Below are 22,765 nucleotides of genomic sequence, written 5' to 3'. Positions count from 1 at the left end.
GTTGAGGGCATCCTTCGCCTCTCGGTATGTTGAGGGCATCCTTCGCCTCTCGGTATGTTGAGGGCATCCTTCGCCTCTCGGTATGTTGAGGGCATCCTTCGCCTCTCGGTATGTTGAGGGCATCCTTCGCCTCTCGTATGTTGAGGGCATCCTTCGCTCTCGGTATGTTGAGGGCATCCTTTAGCAATACAGAGGCCGAAGGAACCTGTAAGGCCCCTGAAGAAGGGGGTCCAGCAGTGGCCCCAACTGGCACTTTCAGAGTTCAAATGGCCACCGCGGCCAGTGTGCTGTCATTGTCTTGATGGGCAGCTTCTGTTAGAGCTAAATGTAATTACTAAATAATCATTTCCAGCTGTCCATTGGTTTTTTTTTTTTTTTTTTTTTGGTTTTTCAAGACAGGGTTTCTCTGCGTAGCTTTGCGCCTTTCCTGGAACTCACTTGGTAGCCCAGGCTGGCCTCGAACTCACAGAGATCCACCTGGCTCTGCCTCCCGAGTGCTGGGATTAAAGGCGTGCGCCACCACCGCCCGGCCTTTGGTTATTTGTGCATGAAATATTTAATGAAAATAGACCCAAATGCTTCAGCCATGGAAAGACCCATTTCTGGGTAAAGAAGATTTGTGCTCGCTCTTACCCTAGTTGCAGGTTATTTGAAAACACACATGGAGCATGTTGGGATTCTGCCACGCTCCAGCTGCATGACTGCACATGCAGTTCAGGAGCTAGGCAAGGAGTCTTGCGTCTTACGTCATCAGTGCACACCGGTGATTACGTGAGCTCGGTGTGGTCATGCAACCTGCACATGTGTGGTGTAGCTCCTTAAATCCACCTGCTCCTTAAAAAGCCGGACACAGACCCCCTCCTCCCTTCTCTGTTCTGTTCTCTCTGTCCCCCCCCCCACACACACACTATCTCTTCTCTGTCTCTGGCTCTCTGCTCTCTGTATGTGCGTCTCCCCCAGGCCTGGTTCTTCTGCCCCCTCCTCCTAATAAAGCTCTGATACTGGGTTTTGTCGTGGCTCCTGACCTTTCCGAGTGGTAACCAGCGTCACATATCATTCTTAGCAGAGTGAACTTCAATGCCTCGGCGTCTCCCAGAGAACCTTGCCGCAGGATCGCTGCAGACCTGGCGTGAGCCTTGGAGAAACAGAAGGGGTTGGATGGTGGTTTAGGAGAGGGACCTGAAGGTTTCTTCTTCAGCCAAGCGTTCAGTGAGTGACACAGGGCGGCACAGCCCCAGGAAGAGGAATTCGCGTCAGATTTTTCTTTTCCTGGTTGATGACCTCTGAGGAACCTTGACATCAGCGCTCTCCAGGTGCTGATGTGGCTGCCTGCCAGCCTCCATTTATTGTGGTTTGTTTGTTTGTTCTACATAACCTGATGTTCCCTTCCCACGTTAGTGACAGATGCCTACGCAAAGCTACCTTTATGTAAAGTTCCTGAAGACAAAAACGATGCTTGTTAAAATGCTGGTCTTTAGGTTGTACGTTCATGTAGACTCTTATTAGGCCAAAGTTTGCTTTTGTTGTTCCTCAGCCCAGAAAGGGTGCCTGGCCTGTCTTTGTCTCCAGCCATGTTGCCTGAAGGAAATACCAAGTAAAAAGGTTAGAAAATGGTCATGAGCTCGTGAGCGATCCACTCGAGTGGTCAGCCAGCCCAAGCAGAGGTCAAGGGGCTTCGACTCTCATTGCTTGAACGAATTCAATTGAAATTTTAAACAAAGCTAAAAATAAATTTGTCTAGCATGCTTTACAAAAAAAACCTGTCACTGCTTTCCAAGTAGCTAGAACGAATCCGTGGCTCACAGTTCCTCACTCTCAGTAAATGCTATGACCTTTGCTGTTGGCTTGATTTGACCTGCCTGAAGCAGGCAGGGGCAGCTGATGCTACGCCATGCTAGCTGTCTGTGACCCACGGTAAGAGTCTGAACCCTGTGGCTGTGGGCGATGGCTCCAATGTGTAGAAGGTCACTGACCTTCTCAGCGCTTTTTACTTGATTTCAAGATGGTTCCTGTCAGGAGGCAGCAAACAGCACAGCTCCAGTTCTGCTGCCTTTCGCGTTCCCTCAGAGTCAGCTGGTCACCATACTTAGTTCTTCAGAGGATTCCATTTCCTTTCGCACATTAGCTCTGTGGCCAGAGCCCTTCCCCTGGCCGGAGCTCTAGAGCTACCTCTAGCCAGCCTGCCTGCTCACAGCATCCCCTGTAACTGCCACCAATGGACTTCCTGCACCCTCACATGGATCAGGCCAGGTCTCTTGTTAGAAACGCTCATCCAGTTTATGGTCACAGTTGACATAATAAAGTCCTCTGTCTGTAACCACCAGAAGTGTCTGTTTGCAAATGCTGTGGGCAAGACCCAGCGCAAGGTGCTGTAGGAAGGACAAACGGGCCACCTCGATGGTCTCACACTGTGTCCTTGGTTAGCTTGTGATTTCCTGGATGGCAAGCATCGAGCTTGTGAGCTATAAATGTATAGGGCCAATCAGGCTTTTAATTGCATTCGTTATTATTTATTTCCAGTTCATACAGCTCTGTGAGGTGTACGGCTTGGAAAACCATGGACATAGTCCTCCTCGTTTGCTGATGAAGCCGCTGATACTTTTTTTTAAAATGGCTCTTTTTAGAATTTGCATGTTTTATAAAATTCTTATACTCCAATCTTAATTCAAGGTACAATTTACTGCATAGCTACCTAATATCCGGGACTGTATCAAACCCTTGGCATTTACAATGTGTTAAGTCCCACCAAGAAAGACTATGGGAAACACACCATCATAGACAAAGCTGGGCTTATTAATGGGCTGCAGCAAGAGAGGATGCATGTCCTGGAATGTTGTGGAGTTAGGAAGAACATGGGCAATGTTTAGACTGAAGACTGGTCAGAGTCTGTGGACTGGGAAGTTTCTGGAACAGTCAGAGGTCTGGTGTTTGGATATGTAACTGCAGAGCTGCCGTGGGGTTTTACTGCAGTCACACTGAGACCCAACAAGCCTGAGTGAGCTGGTGTTATGGCTCTGGACTTAGTTCATCTCACATGTCCTGGTTTGTGCAGTTGTCTGTATTATGAGTCATGCTTTTACAAGCTGTGGCTTTGGCTTGAGTTCCAGGTCCCCTTTCCCATGCTGCTCGTAAGCTGGATTTGCTTTGCTGTGAAGGTAGAAGAGTTAACTCTCCAGCGTCTCTCCAGGGAACTCCCAGGTTAAGCTAGCATACATAATTCAGTATGTGTTGTAATAGAGTTAAGAAAAGGTTTTCCCTTGTTTTTATTTTTTTAACATGCCATTTTGTTTGTTTGTTTTTGTTTTTCTTGTGTTATTTTTTGAGACAGAGTCACATTTAGCTCATACTGGCTTTGAGTTTGCTGTGTAGCTGAGGCCAGCCTTGGACTCATGCTCCCTTCGGCTTCCACCTTCTGAATTCTAGGATTACAGGTGCACCACCATATCAGACTAGGCATATCATTTTGTTGAAATTCTATATGTTTCCATACATATTATACACTAAGTAAATTACATACATTATTTTATTTAATTTCAACAATAGGAAGTAGGTGATATTTTTCTTACTGTCATTTTAAAGTAAAGAAATTGAGATGCAAAACGGTTGAAGAAGCATTCCTGGTCACCCTGCCAAGATGTGAAGGCCTTGGACTTCATTAGACAAACATTTATAGGGCGCTCCCCTAGTGCTTTTCCTAATCTGAAAAATAAATCTTGGAAGTAGCTGTTACCTACAGAGGGAACTGAGACCTAGGAATACGAGGTAGCTGCCCTGGGGTCACTAAGCTGGTGACTCATGGCAGAGAAGGCTCTGGAGTCAGGCAATGAGGCCGCTGAGGAACTTTCCTGCTTCTCTTCAGCCCTGTCCTGTGGAGTCTGGACGCCCACATCTGTGTTCTTAATCACTGAACAGCTCAGTGCCAGAGGAGATTCGTGGCAGTGTTGATGTGCAAGCTGGGGCTTGGCAGATACATGGGATTATTTCTGTATGGATCATGGAAACCAGGCTCTGACATTCCATCGGGAGCAGGGGCCTTGGGTGGCTCTGGGAGCCAGAGTGGTGCTGCTGAGCCAAGGAGCAATGGGGTTCTGAATGCAGAAGACAGAGAAACAGTAGGTGAGAAGTAATAGAGCTGGAGACAGACTGGGGCCTTCATTCCTCATGTGTGGCCAAAAGGAAGCACTTCTCAGTACCACAGTTGGCTCCAAATGATCGTTCAGGAAAGGAAGCAGCAAGGATTTTCGTGCTGAGGGCAATTCCAGAGAAGTTCTGAGCACGTCTGAGACAAAGGAAGCTTTGGGGAAGAAGCACTTTTAGAGACAGTCCTGAAGCAGCTGCTTCGAAGAGCACAGCACTACACCAGTGTCCACGTCCCTGTCGCTGCTTCCAATCAGTCCTGAGCCTTTTGTTTTGGAGTTCTTGGGAGGTGGTATACATTTACTGTCTACATCAATCTTACAAGGAAGATGCTATTCATGTCCTAATTGTGTAAATGAGAAAACACGCTTGGAGGACGTAAAGGGTTTGGGTAATTTACCAACGGTCAGTGGTAGAACCAAGGCTTCCAACCAGCTTGATTCCAGCATGTGTTCTGTTGTCCTGCCTCAAGTTTGCATCCTCTTGCTTAGGAGATGCAAAATGCCTCAAACACACAGCCGTCTTCCGTCCTAAAGAGGCAGGGCTGGCCCTGGGACTAAGAGGAGAGGGGGTTTCAGAGTTGGCTTAACCCTTCCCAGTTCTGGGTCGGAGTCATCCTTCTCTGCTTGCTTCCCACCATGGAACTTCCTGGCTTAAAAAAGTCGTTTCAGCAAAGACTATTACTCCTTAGACATCAAATAATGATCCGAAGGCTGCAGATGGAAGTCCTGGTCCCTGCTGGTTGATGATGCTCTTCCTAGGGACACTGGCTCATTAGCCAATTAGCAGTTAACTTTGCGCTGTCCTTTCTATCCCTAATCAATGTTTACTTATTTAACTAACAGCAGGTTCTGTCACTAGGAGGTGCGGTCACACAAAGGTCTTTACTGATGGGGGACTAGAGATAAACCTTGCTAGTTTAGGGGTGTGGCATTCCAAATACTTGCTGCATCAGGGAAAATGTTGGGGTAATGCACATGGGTCATGTGTTCTATTATTATTATTATTATTATTATTATTATTTTGTTTTTTTGAGGCTCAGTTTCTCTGGGTAGCCCTGGCTGTCCTGGGACCCACTTTGTAGACCAGGCTGGCCTTGAACTCACAGAGATCCACCTGGCTCTGCCTCCCCAGTGCTGGGACTAAAGGTGTGCACCACCATCGCCCGGCTGGGGCTCGTGTATTCTTGAAGCAAAGGGGTGGTTTGTTGTAGAATGCACTTATAGATGATCTCACTTCATTAATCTAAAGATGAATTTTCCCATTGCCCCTGTTGTCAACCGTAGGTGGAGGGGCTAGCAAGAGCCTGAGCCGAAGAGTAAAGCCACCTTGGACGATCGTTGGTAAGTTCTCACGCTTTCCGCACCTAACTTATCTATTTCTGTGTGTGAGCGCTCGCTCGTGTGCCTGTGGAGGACGGAGGGCAGCTTCAGCTGCTGTTCCTCAGGAGCCATCCACCTTGTGTTTTGGGGGCACAGCCTCTAACAGGAATTTGGGGTCCCCAGTTAGGCTAGCCAATTTGCCAGCAAGGCCCGGGGTCCTGCTGTGTCCACCTCCCAGCACTGGAATTACAAGCATTGTCCCCCATGCAGCTTTCCACATGGACACTGAGCTCAGGTTCCGGTGCTTGTGAGCAGGCTCTGTGCTGACAGAACTCCCTCTCTGCCTCAGTTCTTCCATTCTATCACGGTGGGGGTAAGAAGATGTCACCTCATAGGGCTGTCTTGATGATTAGGCTAGAAAAGCTTTGAAAATTACTTGGCAGACACGTCACTTAGTACTCAGAGAGAAGCTCAGCAATGATGGGACAGTAAACACAAGGAAATGGCTGTTGTATGGTAGGCTTGGGTAGAGGCTGTGTGCCGCCTAGCTCCCAAGACGGGAGTGGTAAGTATGCCACCCTGGGGTCACGCATGTAGTGACCCTTCCCCTGAGCTTCTCTGAGTGTCTTCTGTGTATTGACTCATTTACCCTCCCTCCCATCTATTTTTACCCCTGCTTATGACCTAGACACAGACGCTAATGTCCATGTTCAAGTCTCCCTGGCTGGTCGGGTTGATGTGTGAGCCATTTGTGCTATTATGGCATGGATCAGTACAGTTGACGTCTTTACTGTGTGTCACAAAAGGCAAGGACAGTCTCATTGGTCTTGTTTTTCAATTGTTGATACATCATATACCGGTTGTCTATGTATTTAGTATTTCTTAAGATATTTTAACATTTCAGTGTTTGTGAATAATATAATTTTAGCTTTAAAAATTACATTCATTTGGTGCACTCGTGTGTGTGTGTGTGTGTGTGTGTGTTTATGTGTGTGTGTGTTTATGTGTGTGTGTGTTTATGTGTGTGTGTTTATGTGTGTTTGTGTGTGTTGTGTGTGTGTGTGTGTGTGTGTGTGTGTGTGTGTGTGCTACAGTGAGTTCTGGGGATTGAACTTAATTCATCAGGCTTGCTGATAAGTGTCTTTATCCAATAAGCCATCTTGGCAGCCCCAAATTCTAACTTTCCAGTAATTTTAATAATGGAAATTCATAATTTCACTTGACCTTAAAAAATGATTACACTTCCACTTAAGGGAACTTAACTGCATGTGGTCAGGGCAAGAAGGGGAAGGAGGAAGTGGGAAGGGTGGAAAGGCCTAAGAATGAGCCCCTTACTCACTGGATTAGAACCAGCCATCATGTCTGCCTGTCCATCCTGCTCCAGTGAAGGACGGGCCCTGGCCACACTCACTGCTCCTATGGCTCAGTTCTTAGTGGTTTTCATCATGTGGGCATATTGCCATGTGGGGCTTTAATAAGAACTTTGCCTATAACATGACTCATAAGCCAGCTACTTTAGCAAGTTCTCAACCCAAGAAATTGGGATCCAGTCCAGTACTTGAACGGAAACAGAGCAGTGCTGGCCCTGCTGACAAATGTCATGGCGAGTCTCCATGAGACATGTTGTTGATGACTTTTTAAACAGATTGGCCTTCTCGAGAGACCTCCTCTACATTCGATTGGTGTTGAGTGGTGTATGGAATGGTTCTGGGCTTCCCAGGGCTCCTGCCTCAGCCACAGAGCCCCTGTGCAAAATCCTGCAGGCGTGTTCCGTTTTCCTGTTTGCTTGCTGCCTGTATCCTCTCCTCACAGCCACCTTCTCTTCACATGCTTCTGTCTGTGCTCCATGGCCGTGTCTCCTTGAGGTCCTGCCTTGCTTACTTGTCTCTGTTGGCATCAGGAATCTGTGCCTCCTTTAGCCCTCCCAAAGCTCCAGGGCTCCTCCCCGCCTGATAAGGGAACTCAGACACACAGACAGCTGAGGTCCTGCAGAATTGGTTTCTGTTTTTCTGAAACCTTATGCAGAGAGTTTCAAGGCCAGTGTTTTTGTATCACCAGGGTTGCCTTTGGATAGGTCAAGGCTGGCTTTTCCTTTCAAGTCCAATATAATGGGACACAAAAGGGGCTCATAGTTGTGAGCAGATTGGGGGTGTCTCTGTGAGAGGTGGAGAGCCCACGGTGACATGGTGCTTGTCTGTGACAGGACTGTCAACACTCAGCTTCTCCAACTTGCTGTCTTAGGCTAGGGCAGGGCTCAGGAGAATTTGAGGAGATGGATATTTTATATAAAAATAGGATGCTAGCCATTCTATGCCCCTCAAAGATGACTCATCTTGTCCTTTCCATTCTCAAAAAATCACAAAGCATGTCTTCCTTTCTGCCTAAGCTCCAAATCACGCTGTTTTCCACCACTGCCCTGCAAGGATCTAAAGTAAAGCCAAGCTAGGTGGCAGAAGGAAGTACTGTTGTTAAGCGAGAAATAATCAAAAAGGTAAGATTAGCATTGTCTGTGGTAGGCGGCCATGGGGTGCTGGTGTGTCTGCTGTCTTCTGTGTTTCATCCTTGTATTATCTGACGAGATGGTTGCTGGCTGCTCTGTTAAGAAATGTTGCTTACCCCAGAGCCATGATGTCTAAGAGAATATGGATCGGAAACAAGAACATTGACATCTGGACAGACTGCTCAGTTAATAAAGTACTTGTCACAAAAGCTTGAGGACCTGAGTTCAATACCCAGAATACGCTTAAAAAGCCAGATGGTATGTCAGAGACCTTGAACCATACCAATGACTCATTGCAGTGAACATTTGTGGGTGGGGCTGATTGGACAGAAGGGTAAACTGAGTGACACACCACAGCTCCTGATGCCGCTAGGATGAATGAAGAGATGTTGGGAAGATGGAGGAATGAAGTTTTGTTTGTTTGTTTATTTTGTTTTTAATTAATTTGGGGGGATTGGGGGGCATACTGCAGGGGTGAAGGGTAGATACGAAGGGACTAGGAATTCCCAAAGAATCAATAAAGAATTGTGTTTAAAAATTAAAAAAAAAAAATAGCTAGACATGGTGATGCGTACCTGTACTTCTAGTTAAAAGGATTCCTGGAACTCACTGACCAGCCAACCTAGCAGAATCAGTGAGCGGCAGATCTCAGTGAGAAACCCTGAAACAACACCCACAGTACCCACATGCATACACACACACACACACACACACACACACACACACACACACATGCATACACATATTCAAACTGCACGCATGCATGCACGCATATAAAATATATATAAGGAGAATCTCAACAGGGCCTAAATCTTCATCTGTTTCCCACCTCTTTACTTGAAGCTGATCTAGAAAGTCGCGCCCCCCACCCCACCCCCTTCGCTGGGTCAGCTGTGCCTTCTTTGTTGGCCAGCACTTTCTCAGAGTCCTTGGCAGGAATGAACTATTCTGTGCACTTTGTGAGTTGAGGCTGTGATGTGATTGGTACCCATGACAGAGTCTGGCAGGTGATGGGTGCTCCCTTGTGGAGGGAGTGAGTGACAAGTGAATGAGTGAGAGTCTCTGCTTCTCTCCTTTTCCGGCACATTCCTTACATTCAGAGCCAGGACCAGCTGTGCAGGGCTCAGGACTCACAAAGGCTCTCAACGAAAGCATTGTGCCTGGTCCACGTCTTGCTGGTCCAGGTGTGCCCGGCTGATATTTAAAGGAATGTGCTGTGAAAGGTTCTGTTAGCCCTCTCAATCTGATTGTCTGGGACTATGGAACTTTAGAAAGCTTTGACACCAGAGAAATAAGTGCAAATGCTTTTTCTTATTCTTCCTGCACTAGAACCCAGAAAACAAAAAGGATCCGGGTCACACTTTCTAACCTGGATGGGCAACCTGAACGTGTTATAAATCTGGGTTCATGAGGGTGAGATTGACACAGTCATTTTATCTGAGGAAGAGAAAGGGTTAAAAAAAAACAAGGAGAAGAAAGCGACTTAATCAGAGAAACATCCACAATGGGGCTATTGTCCAAGATTTCTTTAATATTTTTATTAATTCTTTGAGAATTTCGTACAAGGTACTATGATCATAGTCACCCCCTATGATCTTCTCCAGGGGGTCCCTGGAGATAGTCAGTGGAGAGAGATATAGTCACCACTTGTAGATCTAACCCCACCATCCTACCCCACCCCCAACGTCATGTCCTTTTCTTGTTTAAAAACAAAATAACCCATTGACTCGCATTTGGGCCCATAGACTGCGGGGTGAGGGGGCGTCCACTCATGGGAGCATGGTTGACCTACCCTTGAAGAAAGCTGACTCCTCCTCCCCCAGAAGCCACCAACCATCCATAGCTGCCAGGTAAAGCTGGGGGAGGGTTCCTGAGACCTTCTACACTGGATGTTGACTGACTCAACATTGTGTAGACGACCACAGCTGCAGAGGTCATGACCGCAGTGGTCACGTCAGGGCCAGAGGACAGCTCCCCTCTCATCCTCCCCGACCTCTGGCTCCCACAGTCTTCACATCCCCCTGTTCTGAGGTGGTTCCTGACTCTTGGGAAGAAGGAGCCCGCTGTAGATGCCCCACGTGGCTGAGCACTTCTCTGGCTCTTCATTCTGACCGGTTGTGAGTCTCTGCGCTAACCACCATTCACTGAACAAGGAAACTGTTCTGATGAGGTCTGAGAGCAGCACTGATGAAGACAGGAATTTGAGGGCAGTTTGTACCCCATCCGGTTAGCAGAACAGTAGTCACAGGTTCGCTCCTGGGGCCTTTGAGCTCCCTCACCATGGGTTCTTGACTAGATTTACAGTGCCACGTATGTATTTCATCTTGTGGAGCGTAGGCCCATGATTTTAATTATTCATTTATTTGTGTGCATTGGGGGTGGAGCAGGCATGGCTTGGCACAGTGTGTGTGTGGAGGACAACTTTCGGTAGTCCTTTTTAATCCTTCCACCATGGGGGGGCACATGCAGGTCATCAGGCTTGGCGCCAGGTGCCCCAGCCTGCTATGCCATCCTGTTGGCCCTAGCCTAAGACAGGAGCAATGACTTTTTTCTGTGTCCTTAAAACTGAATGTGGAGAGCTCCAGAATTAGCATTAGTATCCCGAGTTTTTACAGGGTAGTATTATATCATAACATCTCTTCAAGTTGCAAAATTATTTTGTTAAACAAAGTCGGACCATTCTGTTAAATCAACAGGCTATGATTTGGTTGGTTGTTTCCATTTCTTTTTTTAATGTTATGATGCATGCTTCTATGAGCATCTTGCGTTCTCCAAGTTTCTTGCTTGCCTTTAAATGAATGAATGCTACAATAAAGAGACATGTCCAGGGCTCTGGATACAAACTTTTCAAAGGGCTGGAACATTAGCTCCCTTTGAAGCTAATGTGCCCTGTTCAGCAATATTTACCACTGCACAATCATCTGTTCATATTATAAATCTGAACCCATGTCCTCCAAATTACATTCTCTCTGTACTTCGCCATGTTGCCCACATAAAAGCTGGGTTCCCACCAGGGTCTCAGTATAGCATCACATACAATAAACACCCCACTATCCAAACCAATGAGAAGACACCCACGGTGTTGGCTGTATTTAACAGAACGCATAATGAAAGTCCTGCAAAAGCACGTCTCTTCCGCTCTGTCAAATGATGCTGAAGTTGCCTCTGAACATACGCTATCTTATTTCCCCAGAGCTTTCTTGTTGATGCGTGCGATCTAGACCAGGTATTCAGCCATCTTCCCAGAAGCCTACGCACTCCAGCCCACTCCAAAACATGACTCTTTTTGCTGTCTGGAACCTCCCCTGGGGACGACATCTTCTGGGAGAATTTGCTCATACTTACATTTCACACAGTGAGAAAAAAACCCGTGGGGGGTTGAATACAATGCGCCCCATAGGTCTCGGGCATCTGAACACTTGGTCCTGTTGTGGAGGCATAGGAGGTGTGGCCATGCTGGAGGAAGTGTGTCACTAGAGAAGAGGCTTTGAGGTTTCTAAGCCTTGCACTATGTCTGTCACTCTGGGCTTCATGTTTGTGGTTTGAGATATAGGCTCAACCTTAGTGCCACTACATCTCTGTCTGCTGCCATGGACATTCCTTGCCATTATAGACTCCTATTGCTCTGGAACTGTGAACCCCAAATAAACCCTTCCTTCTGTCCATTGCCTTGGTCATGGTATTTTATCACAGCCACAGAACAGTGACTAATACAAACTCCAAAGCTGAGTTGATGAACAAGGGTATGCCTCCCTTAAAAGGAGGAGAGGGGATGCTGCATAGTCAGAGACACATTAGTCTCGGTCACAGCTAACTCTAATAACAGCGACACTTTTGGTATGTCCTCCACAGGCTGGGCACCACCCCACACTCTGCACCATTTCCGTCCTCCAAGCCCCACAGCTCTATGGTTTAACATCATCGTGTCCTTGCTCTAGATGGAGAAACTGACCTGAAATGTTTTAAGACACTGTCATAATGTCATACAGTGAGGGACAGAGACTGTCTGGTTCTAACGTCTAGGTTTTAAACTCTTGTACCCTGCAGTTTGGATGTACAGTCAGCCCTCAGAATCCAGACGAATTAGTTCTAGGACCTCCTTCAGATAGCAAAATCCTTGACTGCTCAAGCCTCTGATACGAGATGGTGTAGTGTTTACCTACAGCTGTGCATATGCTTCTGCATGCGTAAATCCTCTCTGGGTTACTTCTGCACCTAATGCAATGTGAATTATTGTTATGCTGTTCGAGGGGCAATGGAAAGGGAGAAAGTCTGCATGTTCAACAGAGATGCAGTTTGGGAGGAGTGTTTTCGGTTTGTGGTTGGCTGAATAGGTATAGAGACTACACATATGGAACCCTCACCCTTTAAACATTCCCCCATCTACACAGGTATACACCGTATGTTACATACACACTATACATATATAGCCATTTTATACTTCTTTTTGTCAAAATAGAACTTGAAAATCATAGGGATTGCCCATTTCTTAGGGTTTCTTTTTAATTAAATCATTGTTTAGGGGATTTTTTGATGCCGCTTATGCAGCTTGCCTGTGAGCTCTTGATCTGTGCCACGGTCCGGCCTTCATTACTTCTTAGAAGAAAAGGATGCTTTGGCAAGGTCAGTGGAAGGATGTCTTAGAATCTGGGCTGTACGTCCAGTGGAAAAGGACTTGATGGGATGCCGACAAGGTGCCCAAGAAAAGGGCCAGTGACTTAAATTGCTTTTTAAGAAGCAATTTCTTGAGTAAATGTGTGCATCCTGCTTGGGTTCTCTGCTTCTAATGCTTTGTCGGCTTCCGTCTTGTGTGTTGCTGCTTGACTGGTTCATGGTTTTCAGTGTGGACATCATGTGATGCAACACTTATAGAAGAATCCCTTTTCTTTGGCAAAATTTGCTTGCAAGTCAGATATAGGGACACTTTTTTCTCCATCAGAAAAACAAATAGACATCTTGTTTCTTTTTGGTTTTGGTTTTGCTTGAGAAAAAAATGTCTGGCAAGGTGACTCTTCACTGTAAAAGCTGATGTTGGAAACATCATTCAGTGCTCTGTCTAAAATGCTGCTAAATCCTGCTCTTCGGTGAGGGGCACTGACTGAGGCAAGCCACACTCACCTGATTTTCTGCAGGGGAAGAATGTTGGGGTAGGTGGCAGGAGGCCTGAGGTCAAGGCCATTTCTCTTGATAACCAGCTCCTATGGGCTCGTTACTGGGCCTGTGTTTTACTGTCTTCGTCCATAAAAGGGAGGTTTATACCAAATGTTCTCTATGCCTTTCCTTGTGCACAGTTAACACAGGTAATGTTCAGTGCTGGGAAACGTTAAGATCTGTTCTATTATGATGTCTCTGGGCGTGTCTAACAGAACCTCAGAGTGTGGAGTGGCTCTCGCCTCTGCCCCACACTAAATCCAAGTGTCTAGCTCTGTTCAAAACTGTCCAATTAGAGTCTGTTCTCAAGATCAGGCAGTTGTTAAAATAAAAATACTCCCTGAAGACTCTCTGTTAGAATATGCCACAATTATTTAGCTGATTTAATCCAACAGCAATCATTTAGCATAAAGTCCAGTCTCCATACTGAGCTGGGTTGTTGGTGAGTTTGGAGGGGTGGGAGAAGGTGAAAGGCAGGAGGGTCTGGCTCTGTCCTTCAAGGACCTACAACAATTGTGTGTATGAATCCGCTGAGTGGACTATTACCAAAGTCACAGAGTTTAAATGGGGATTGGAACTGCTGCCAGTTACAGTGGCCAGGGTTTAGTTTCTGCTTTTTGTTTCTAAAAATCACAATTGGGCTTGAACAGGAATTTGTGAGAAAGCTAACTGGTGAAGGAAGCAGGCAGGGAGGGGCTTGTGTGGCGTGACTCAGAGGTGGGAGCAAGGTCGTTTGGAAGCAATGCAACAGGTACGGCGAAAGCATGGCGCTGTAAAAGATGAGCAACAGAAACCAGACGTAGTTCAGCCAGCAAAAGGGAGGGCGGGCCTCTCCCTCACAAGAGGTAGATGAGAGATTCATGCCACAGGCCTGTGCAAAATCGTTTTGAGAGGAAAGAGCCAGGGAAGCCGCCGGGTTTTCGCCTCCACCCCTTGAATACTAGTGAATGGGTGCTTTCAGAATCTGACCTCATGGTGTTTCTAGGGATAAATATTGAGTACAAATACTCTTGCCAGCAAAAACAAACAGCTTGGGAAGAAGGAAATGTCCCAGGGGTCCTAAAGAGAAGGGGTAGGGCTTGGGGTGTCTATTAATCCTATTCTCCATTCCCAGTGACCTTATCTTTATCTCTTTTCCTCTTTGATTTTTCTAGCTTTCAAAATCAAAGGGGGCTCAAGTGGTAAAAGGTTACAGTTGCTTTGGGGGGTTATATTTAGAATCCTTGTGCTTTGAAAAGGACAAAAGCTATAGAATCTGCCTCATTGCACATTCTCTGGATAAGGGCCACCTAACACCACCGCGCTGGGGTTAGCTACTGCCGCATCGCCAGCTTGCACAAACATCGCTTATGTATCTTACCATCTCTAATCCATACTGGTCCCGATGGGAAGGCCAGCTCTGTTCCACACAGCCTCATCTGGAAGCTGTAGGATCCACTTCCTAGATGGCATGCCCACCTCGACGGCAAGTCTGTCCTGGCTGTCAGCTGAGTGTTTGAAGGTCAGGGTCAGAGGTCTTTAGGCCAAAGGTCATGGGAACATTGGTTCCTCTCTGTGTAGACCTGTCCACGGCTTCTTGGCTTTCATACAGCTTGGTTGTTCTTGCAAAAGTGAAGGGAGAGTGAGGGTTAGGGGAGAGAGAGAGAGAGAGAGAGAGAGAGAGAGAGAGAGAGAGAGAGAGAGAATGTTCTATAGCTATTTTAATCCAAATCGGTAAATTAACACCACAGTTCCTACTACATTTGATTTTTTCTTGACATAAGTTACTAAAGGCAACTATATTCAAAAGAAGGGGAATTCAATTTTACCACAGACAGAAGAAGTGACATGGAATTTGTCAACATGTTTAAAATAAAAAACCAAAGTGTCCACGTGATGACCTTTTCTTCACTTGTAGAGAAGCAGGAGCCACGTCACACTGGCCCCACTAGACTTGGTCTCTGGTGCTTGATTAGTGTCCTTAATTAGTTTTGAGGGACTTCATAATAACGAGGGAAGGCAGAGCTGGGTGTCTGCTCTGAGAATGTCCTCCCTAGTTGAGACTGGGGTTGAATGACAGTGAAGGACTAAGGGGAACACAGGGGTAACCTTGTTTAGAGAGTTTTTTAACACCCTAGCACAGTAGATAGTCTTCGGGTGGGCCTTTGAATACACAGTACTCTAAGGTCCTTGCTCCTGGGTCTGACTGATGACTTTTGTCATCATGGGTCACTAAGAGGGCTGGTGTCCAGGAGATGTTTCCAGTCTCCCAGTGCATGGGATACTTGAGCTGTCACTGACATGGGAAACTGTGTCACAAACATAATGGCAGGAATAGACTCCCTGGGTAGAGCTATCCCAGGAAGTGATGATCAATCATGAGATACCATTCTTTGGGTCCAAGGGCAGCACTGTTTTTTGTTTGTTTGTTTTGTTTTGTTTGTTTGTTTGTTGTTTGTTTTAGCATTCTCTTAGCCTAGCTCTTAAGGAAACCTAATCAAGGGAGTGTTGTGCCATGCTTTCTTCAAATGGGTTCTGCCTTGCTAAAACCCCGCTCCATGGCTCCTGGCTTGTCCCGAATTTAAAGCACTGAAGAGAGAGGACATTGTTAGAGTCTGGTGAGCCCTTTCTGTGGATGGAGAGAGCGTCCCTCAGCACTTGCTGGTCTCCTGGGGTTCTGAGAGTTGTTTCTGAGTCATTTAGAAACAGTTGAATAGTTTCTGTATTAACTTCCAAGTTGCTTTCACTTAAAACCTCCACAGTTATTACCTCTCCTGTAGAGCAAGATTCTACTTCTATTCTTAAAGCTTTCTGTCACTTATTCTATACTCAATACTCTTTACCCCAATGACATAAATTGCTATGATGAGCTGAATTAATCTATTCTATGTCACTAAACCTGGCTGGAAGATATCTACCTGTAAACCATGGTTCCCATTAAGTAGAGATATTTTGGTATTAAAATCTTTAGACAGCTTAAAGAATTTGAGATAGAGAACTGTCCGAGGAACAAAGAATTGACTGTTTTTATAAATAATAAATAACCAGTTGATTTCTTTCCTCTTCCACTGGTCCTTCTGTGTACATGGTTTTTAGAAATGTCGGGTAGAGGCATTTATGAAGAATACTAGACAAAATAACATTGCAGACTCCTGCAGGAAAGAAACACACACTCAAACAATATTCAGATTTAAGCCTTATTTGTGAAGGTGTTTCTGTGATATGAAGCATCCAGAGAATAGCCCCTATGACTGAAACCACACTAGGATGTTAGGGGAGAGAGGACATGGGTCAGTGGCCATGCCTTCAGCAGAATGACATGTGCACCTGCCAGGAAGATAGCCAAATGATCTCTTCTTTCTGATCAACTGTAGCATTCCTTCATGGCAAATACTAACCATGACCCACAGAGAAGACAAGGAGGCCTATTACTATATTCCATAACATTCAGCCTTCTTGGGTATAGAGAAGACTGGAGATGATTAGAGAATGACCTGGAGGGACCAGCAAAAGCTGTCCATCACAGCGGATAAACACTGCTCATCTAGAGGGACCAGTGAAAGCTGTCCATCACAGCGGATAAACACTGCTCTAGTTAGTTGCTTCACACACAAGGTCAGGCTCATCAGATAGGTGAACTGAATACAAGTTTCCCTCCAATAGGATAAGGGTGAAAATTCAGAGTGCACAGAAGTCATCAGGGAGCTTGAGACTTTGTATTTATGGCATTGTTCAGGCCATGGCATGGGGGGTGGTGGTGAAAATCTGGAGGAAGATGGCAGTGAAGGGGCGGGAGAGGTGGCCCAGCAGTTAAAAGCGTGCACTGCTCTTGCTGAGGACCAGAGTTCCATTCCCAGCACCTATTTTGGGCAATTCACAGCTGCCTCTAACTCCAACTTGAGGGAATCTGAGGCCCCCCTTTGACCTCTGTGGGCATTGTACTTACATGCTCACCCCCTACCCCCACCCCCACCCTGCTGACACGCAATTTAAAATAAACAATAAATCTTAAAAAACAAAATAAGGAGCATGGGAGAGCTAAGATATTCAGAATTTTTCCTAAAGAAAGATTTTTAGTTCTCCTAAACCTTGGTGAAGTCCTTGAGATGGCCCGGATGGAGGTGGGGGTGTGGGATGAGGAAACATGGCCATCAGTTAGATGCTGGTGTTTATTGCCGCCTAGAAGCAGAAAGACTGGTCTGTAGAGATGGGTTAACTTTTGTGATATACGTGCTCACAAGGGCAAACCTGCCATAACAAGAACTCAGTCTGTTTCAAGAGTTATTTATCTAGTCGAATCTGGCCCCTGGTGGGTACAGAACGGTCTATTCTATTGTTTCTTTCTTCCCTGAAAATGGAATTGTCTCTACTCTGTTTGCTCTGTAGGTCCATGTGGGCTGTCTCTGGGTGTGGGAGGAAGGACTTGTATCTAGTGACCCTTTTACAGTTTCTGACATGTGCTAACACGTGAGGTCACAGAACACGGGCCCCGTGGAAATGGCATATAGAATTATTTATGTAAAGAGATCACAGGAATTTTCAAGGCCATGGCCTTTTATAAGGAGCCCAAATGCTCACACGCTGCCTGTCCACACACAAAGAAGGTCTGAGATGTCCGCTGTGGGGTTCTCTTCAGTCCCGAGGTACCAAAAGGAGCTGGTATGTGGCAGTGTCCTAAGGCAGACCAAATGGCTTTGGCTCGGGTGTTTGGAATGACGTGCGGTCCTTAAGGAGAGGAAATAAAATAACAGTGAAATTAGCGCCAGTACTGAGAAACTGTCTCCATCAAGGGCAGTGCTTAGGAAGAGGAAGCCCCTGGTAAATGGGTTCTTGCTCAGTAGGAAGAGCCAATCGCGTTCCTCTGGCGCGGAAGAGTTCCTTGTGATCTTTTCATTTGAAAGTCATGTTGACTTGTCACGGGCTTTGAACTTGAGTATCCACAAAGGACAGACGCCTCTTGGTGGGAGGAGAAGTGAGCTGTGTTAATTGCGCTTGTTTGTCTCAGCCATGAGACAATGAATCCCCTCTTAAGCAGCTGGCTCTCTGGGTGACGTCCTATGGCCTAGTCACTGCTTTTGTTTTGTGACGGGTAATAAAATGTTTTTAATTAAAAAGTTTTTATCTTGCCCCCTTCTCTAAAAATATACTGTGGAAGAATTCTATTTTAATTGGAAGAAATATTTAGCTCAATAAAACTGAAATACAAGCACATATAATCAGGAAATGAAATAATCAGGATCAGACATCTTAAAGAGCCCACGGGGTTCTCGTGTCTGTGTGCACAGAAATTGACACCAAAGCCTGCAGCTTCTCAGAGCAGACTCGGAGGGAGTCTGGCAACGAATGAGTAAGCTGCACTTTTCCTGCCTGTAAGGCTAGTTTGAGAGCCCTGAAGTTTTTACCCTGAGGGACCTATGTGATGCCAGAGGTAGACCTAGGAAGAGTGACTGGACTGGAAGACAGCAGTCAGGAATGTGCTCACGAAGCAGGCTTGAGGACCGGGGCCCCGGAACCCAGGTGTGGCGGGGAGGATGGGAATCACAGCACCCGAGAGGGTGACAGGGGCATCCTGGGACCAGTCTCACTTGTGGGGTGAGATCCAGGCTGGTGAGAGACTGTCTTAAAGAAAAGGGAGGGCAGTGCCTGAGGATGACGCCCGAGATTCCCCTCTGGTCTACACACACACACACACACACACACACACACACACACACACACTGCTTCTATACCCATATTCTCCCCCTCCCCCTCTCTCTCTCAGAAATTGAAATACAAGAATTAAATGATTGTTCAGATGAAACAAAGCCATGTAAATGATACAAGTGGTATGTACTTCCTTCAGAAAAGGGTGCATGCGTGCGTGCGTGCGTGCGTGTGTGTGTGTGTGTGTGTGTGTAAAAGCCCACAGTACCTTGGAGATAAGACTTGGGTTGAGCTTTGAAGGATGAATGTGACCCAGCCTGACTTAGAAGGGCTTTCGCCCTGCAGTGTGAACGCGTGTGATAACAGGCTTCAGATGGACTGAGACCGCCACATCCATTCATCAGCCTGCTTGAGTACCCCCCGGCACTCACAGCCTTCGAAGGTCATCTGCTCTGTGTGTACACAGGGAGACTCACCAGAAGTTCTTGTATTTGTTCTGCAAGTGAAATCTACCCCAGCCCTTCCTTGCAGGGAAGCTGATTCCTCTTCCACGTGCCAGGGTCAGGTATTTCAAGTGGATGCTGTCTTGCTTCCTAAGATGTCTGCTGCCCAGTCCTTTTGGTTATTTCCTCACTTTTCATCACATCTGGAGAGATGCCCATCTCGGTGACTTCTCTCTGTGTATCTCCAGATCCATGCTTCTCGTGGATCTGAGCCCAGCCCTACTGAAAACCCTGGGCAGCTCTCCGGTGCCCATAGAGTAAAGGCTTGACTGGCAGCCATGTCAGAGTTCTGCAGTGGGAACCAGAATATTTGCATTCTGCCCCGGGTCTCTGTGAAGTGCCACCTGTGCCAGAAGCTGAGGCACAGCGGTGACTCAGCAGCTCGCGTGCCTGCTTCTTCCTCTTTCCTGCGAGCCGATCAGTTAGGTTCAGTCGAGGTGCTTGTGAGGACCTGGAAGGGGTTCCGTGGTTATGAGCTTGGAGACGGGCCAAGTCTGAGTGCTCTACTGCCCTGTCACCACGTGGGACCGCCCAGCCTCCATCCAGCTTCGCCATTGTCTCTGGGTCTCTCTTTCCAGCTCCTTAAGTGAGGTTAAGAGCCACACAAAATGAGTTTCTCCTTTCCAGCACCCTGGGAACAACAGTCTTCTGCAGCAGTTAGACTGGCTGGGAACTAGGTCAGCTTCCAGAAGACAGGCGACCCTGGGCCACTGAGTCCCCAAACTGCACAGGTGCACTTTCCTTCTCTTTTATTTCCTGCTTCCGCTCAGCTTTGCACTGTTTGGGCTGCTGCAGTCTAGCCTGGCCACACTCCTTCCAACGTCCTCAAAAGTAGCATGTGTAGACTCCAAAAGAAGATACTCTGGCCTGATGGAGAAAACCGAGAGTATACCGTGGTTTTTCTGTGGAGCCCATGGCCTTTTCTGGTAGCTTTTATGTTTGGTTGCTAGTGTGATATCGGCTCCATGAAAGTACAAACTCCCACTTTCATCTTCTCTATCATTTTAATCTTTTCTTGACATTTTTTCTTTCTTTAAAAAGAATTGTGTGTTGGTGGATGTGAGTATGCATGCATGTGGGTGTGGGTGCTGTTGCCCATGCATAGATGTGGCTGTGAATATGCATGCATGTGGGTATGGGTGCCCTTGCCCATGCATGTGGGTGTGGATGTGAGTATGCATGTATGTGAGTGTGACTGTGAGTATGCATGTATGTGTGTGTGGATGCCCTTGCCCATGCATTTGGATATGGGTATAAATATACATGCATGTGGGTGTGGGTGTTCTTGCCCATGCATTTGGATGTGGGTATACATGTGCATGTATGTGAGTGTGGAGGCCAGAGGTTGACAGGGGGTTTCTCTCTCTATTTCTCTCCACCTTATTTTTTTAAGGCAGGGTCTCTCACTGATTTGAGATCTTACTGATGGGCTACACTTGGCTGGCCAGTGAGCCTGGGGGGGGTCCACCTCTGTCAGCTCCCCTCAGTGCTGGAGTTACAGATGTGAAGAGTGGCAGCTGACTTTTCTGTGGGTGATGGAAATTGGACTTAGGTCCTCATGTTTTCACAGCAGGTGCTTCCCCCCCCCCCCCAGCCCTCTCCCGAGACCCGTCTCCTGACATTCCTCACTCATTTGCTGGTTTGTTGCCTGCTAAGGACCGCTGCCTTTCTCCATCACTGACACCGGCACTGGGTGTCAGGTAGAAGTGCGGAGTTGGCAGAATGAAACGGATTCATCATTAACTCCTCGCTGTGAGGTGCGTTCCTCCTCACACTTTGGAGCAGGGGTGGCCTTGGGACCTTGTCAGGTTTTAACAAAAGTTGAAAAATTTCCCGCTGAGTGCTGCTGGAAATACTCCACCCTGGTGTTGCTCACAGTCACCGGTGTCCTCTGTCCACCCTTGCTCCTGGAATTTTCTGGAATGAAAAGCTGTCTTGTGTTACCTTTCCCTGGGGTTCGAATCTCCTAGCACATGTGTCTGTACATGTGTGGCCTGGTTGACTGGCCTCTGATTGATGTGACAGATGGCTGCCCTCCTGGTCATGGCTCCTTTATTCACTGAATAATGGAACTGCCTCAGCGTCACTTCAGGGGACAGAACATTCCAGACAAGGTTTTAGTGTCATACAATTATACATCCCTAGCTGGGCGGGGGTGGCACACGCCTTTAGTGCCAACACTCTCAGGAGGCAGAAGCCGGTGGATCTCTGTGAGTTTGAGGTCAGCCTGGTCTACAGAGCGAGATCCAGGACAGCCAGAGTTACATAGTGAGATCCTGTCTCAAAAACCAACCAAACCAAAAGCAAAACAACAACAACAAACCAACAAAACAAAAAACCAATTATATGCTTCTATTCATTTTATGTATCTATTTATTTTGCTAAGCACACTATTTTCTCCCCACCCCTCCCTCCACGCTCTTCAGCCTTCCTTTGCTGAGTACATACCACCTGCCTTGACCCATACGCAATGCTGGGGACATGTTGACAAATAGACATGCAGGTGCCGCCCCTCAGAGTGTGGTCATGAGTGATAACGTCTACAGCCGTCACCACCTCATATCACAGTACAGGCTCCAGCAGGAAGGTTTGGTTGCACATTGACAGGGGTCCCTGAGGTGTAGAGACAGACCTGGGATGCCTTGCCCATGTGGGACCTCAGTCGGGAACTTAATCTCTTAAGTCAGTGGTTTCTCAACCTTCCTAGTGCTGTGACCCATTAGTATAGTTCCTCATGTTGTGGTGACCCCCAACCATAAGATTATTTTCCTTGCTACTCCATAACTATAATTTTGCTACTGTGATGAATCATATTTATATTTTTGGAGACAGAAGTTTGCCGAAGGGGCTGTGACCCACAGGTTGAGAACCCGTGTCTTAAGGCTTCATGTTTCTCACCTGTAAAAACAGGGAGAACAATAGCATTTGCCTTATGGAATCCACAGGAAGATACAATGAAATGCCATTTATGTGACGGCTCAGAGCAGAGCCCCACTCAGTAGCTGTGGGGACTTGGAGTGAGGCTGGGGATAACAGCTGGCAGGGGTGGGACATTTGGAGCTAGCTCTACCTTGGAGGGGATGCACGAGCTCTCAGTCTCCAATAGGACCTGCTGTGGTGGGAGGAAGGGGGAGTGAGGACCGGGCTCTCTGGCTTCCTCACTTGCAGCTCTAGGTGCTGAGCATTGCTTACGCCCTTACAGCCTTCTCTTTAAATATCCAGAGATCTTTTGGAGTACCGGACTAGACTCACTCGTCCTACACTGAGACAGGATGAAAATCAATCGTGCCACACTCTGCTGACCTCTGCATGTCCAGGAGAGCGCGTCACTACTGTCGGAGGGCAGGACCTGCCCCGGCTCTGGGCTGTGTAGGGACTGCAGACCCCAGACAGTGAAGGTACAGCAGGTGGCCAGAAGGAGACAGCCTGGGAGGACAGAGCGTGGCCAGGCTCACACGTGTGCCAACCTTTAATGGGCTGAGAGCAGTCACGTGTGTCCCAAGCATCCAAGTTGCCTTTCTCTCTTTCAC

At 47.0% G+C, this 22,765-nt stretch overlaps 1 protein-coding gene across 1 annotated transcript in view; it reads left to right on the top strand.

Moving 5' to 3' along the window:
* The window catches only part of Ncald (neurocalcin delta), a 396,699-nt gene that overhangs the window by 132,144 nt on the left and 241,790 nt on the right, over positions 1-22,765 (top strand). The window contains 1 exon segment of the mRNA XM_028857190.2: positions 5,424-5,480. The gene's annotated coding sequence lies outside the window, so the exon portion shown is untranslated.

Source organism: Peromyscus leucopus, chromosome 20 (genome assembly GCF_004664715.2).
Source record: "Peromyscus leucopus breed LL Stock chromosome 20, UCI_PerLeu_2.1, whole genome shotgun sequence".
Lineage (NCBI taxonomy): Eukaryota > Metazoa > Chordata > Mammalia > Rodentia > Cricetidae > Peromyscus > Peromyscus leucopus.
This window is presented reverse-complemented; position numbering and strand designations above follow the sequence as displayed.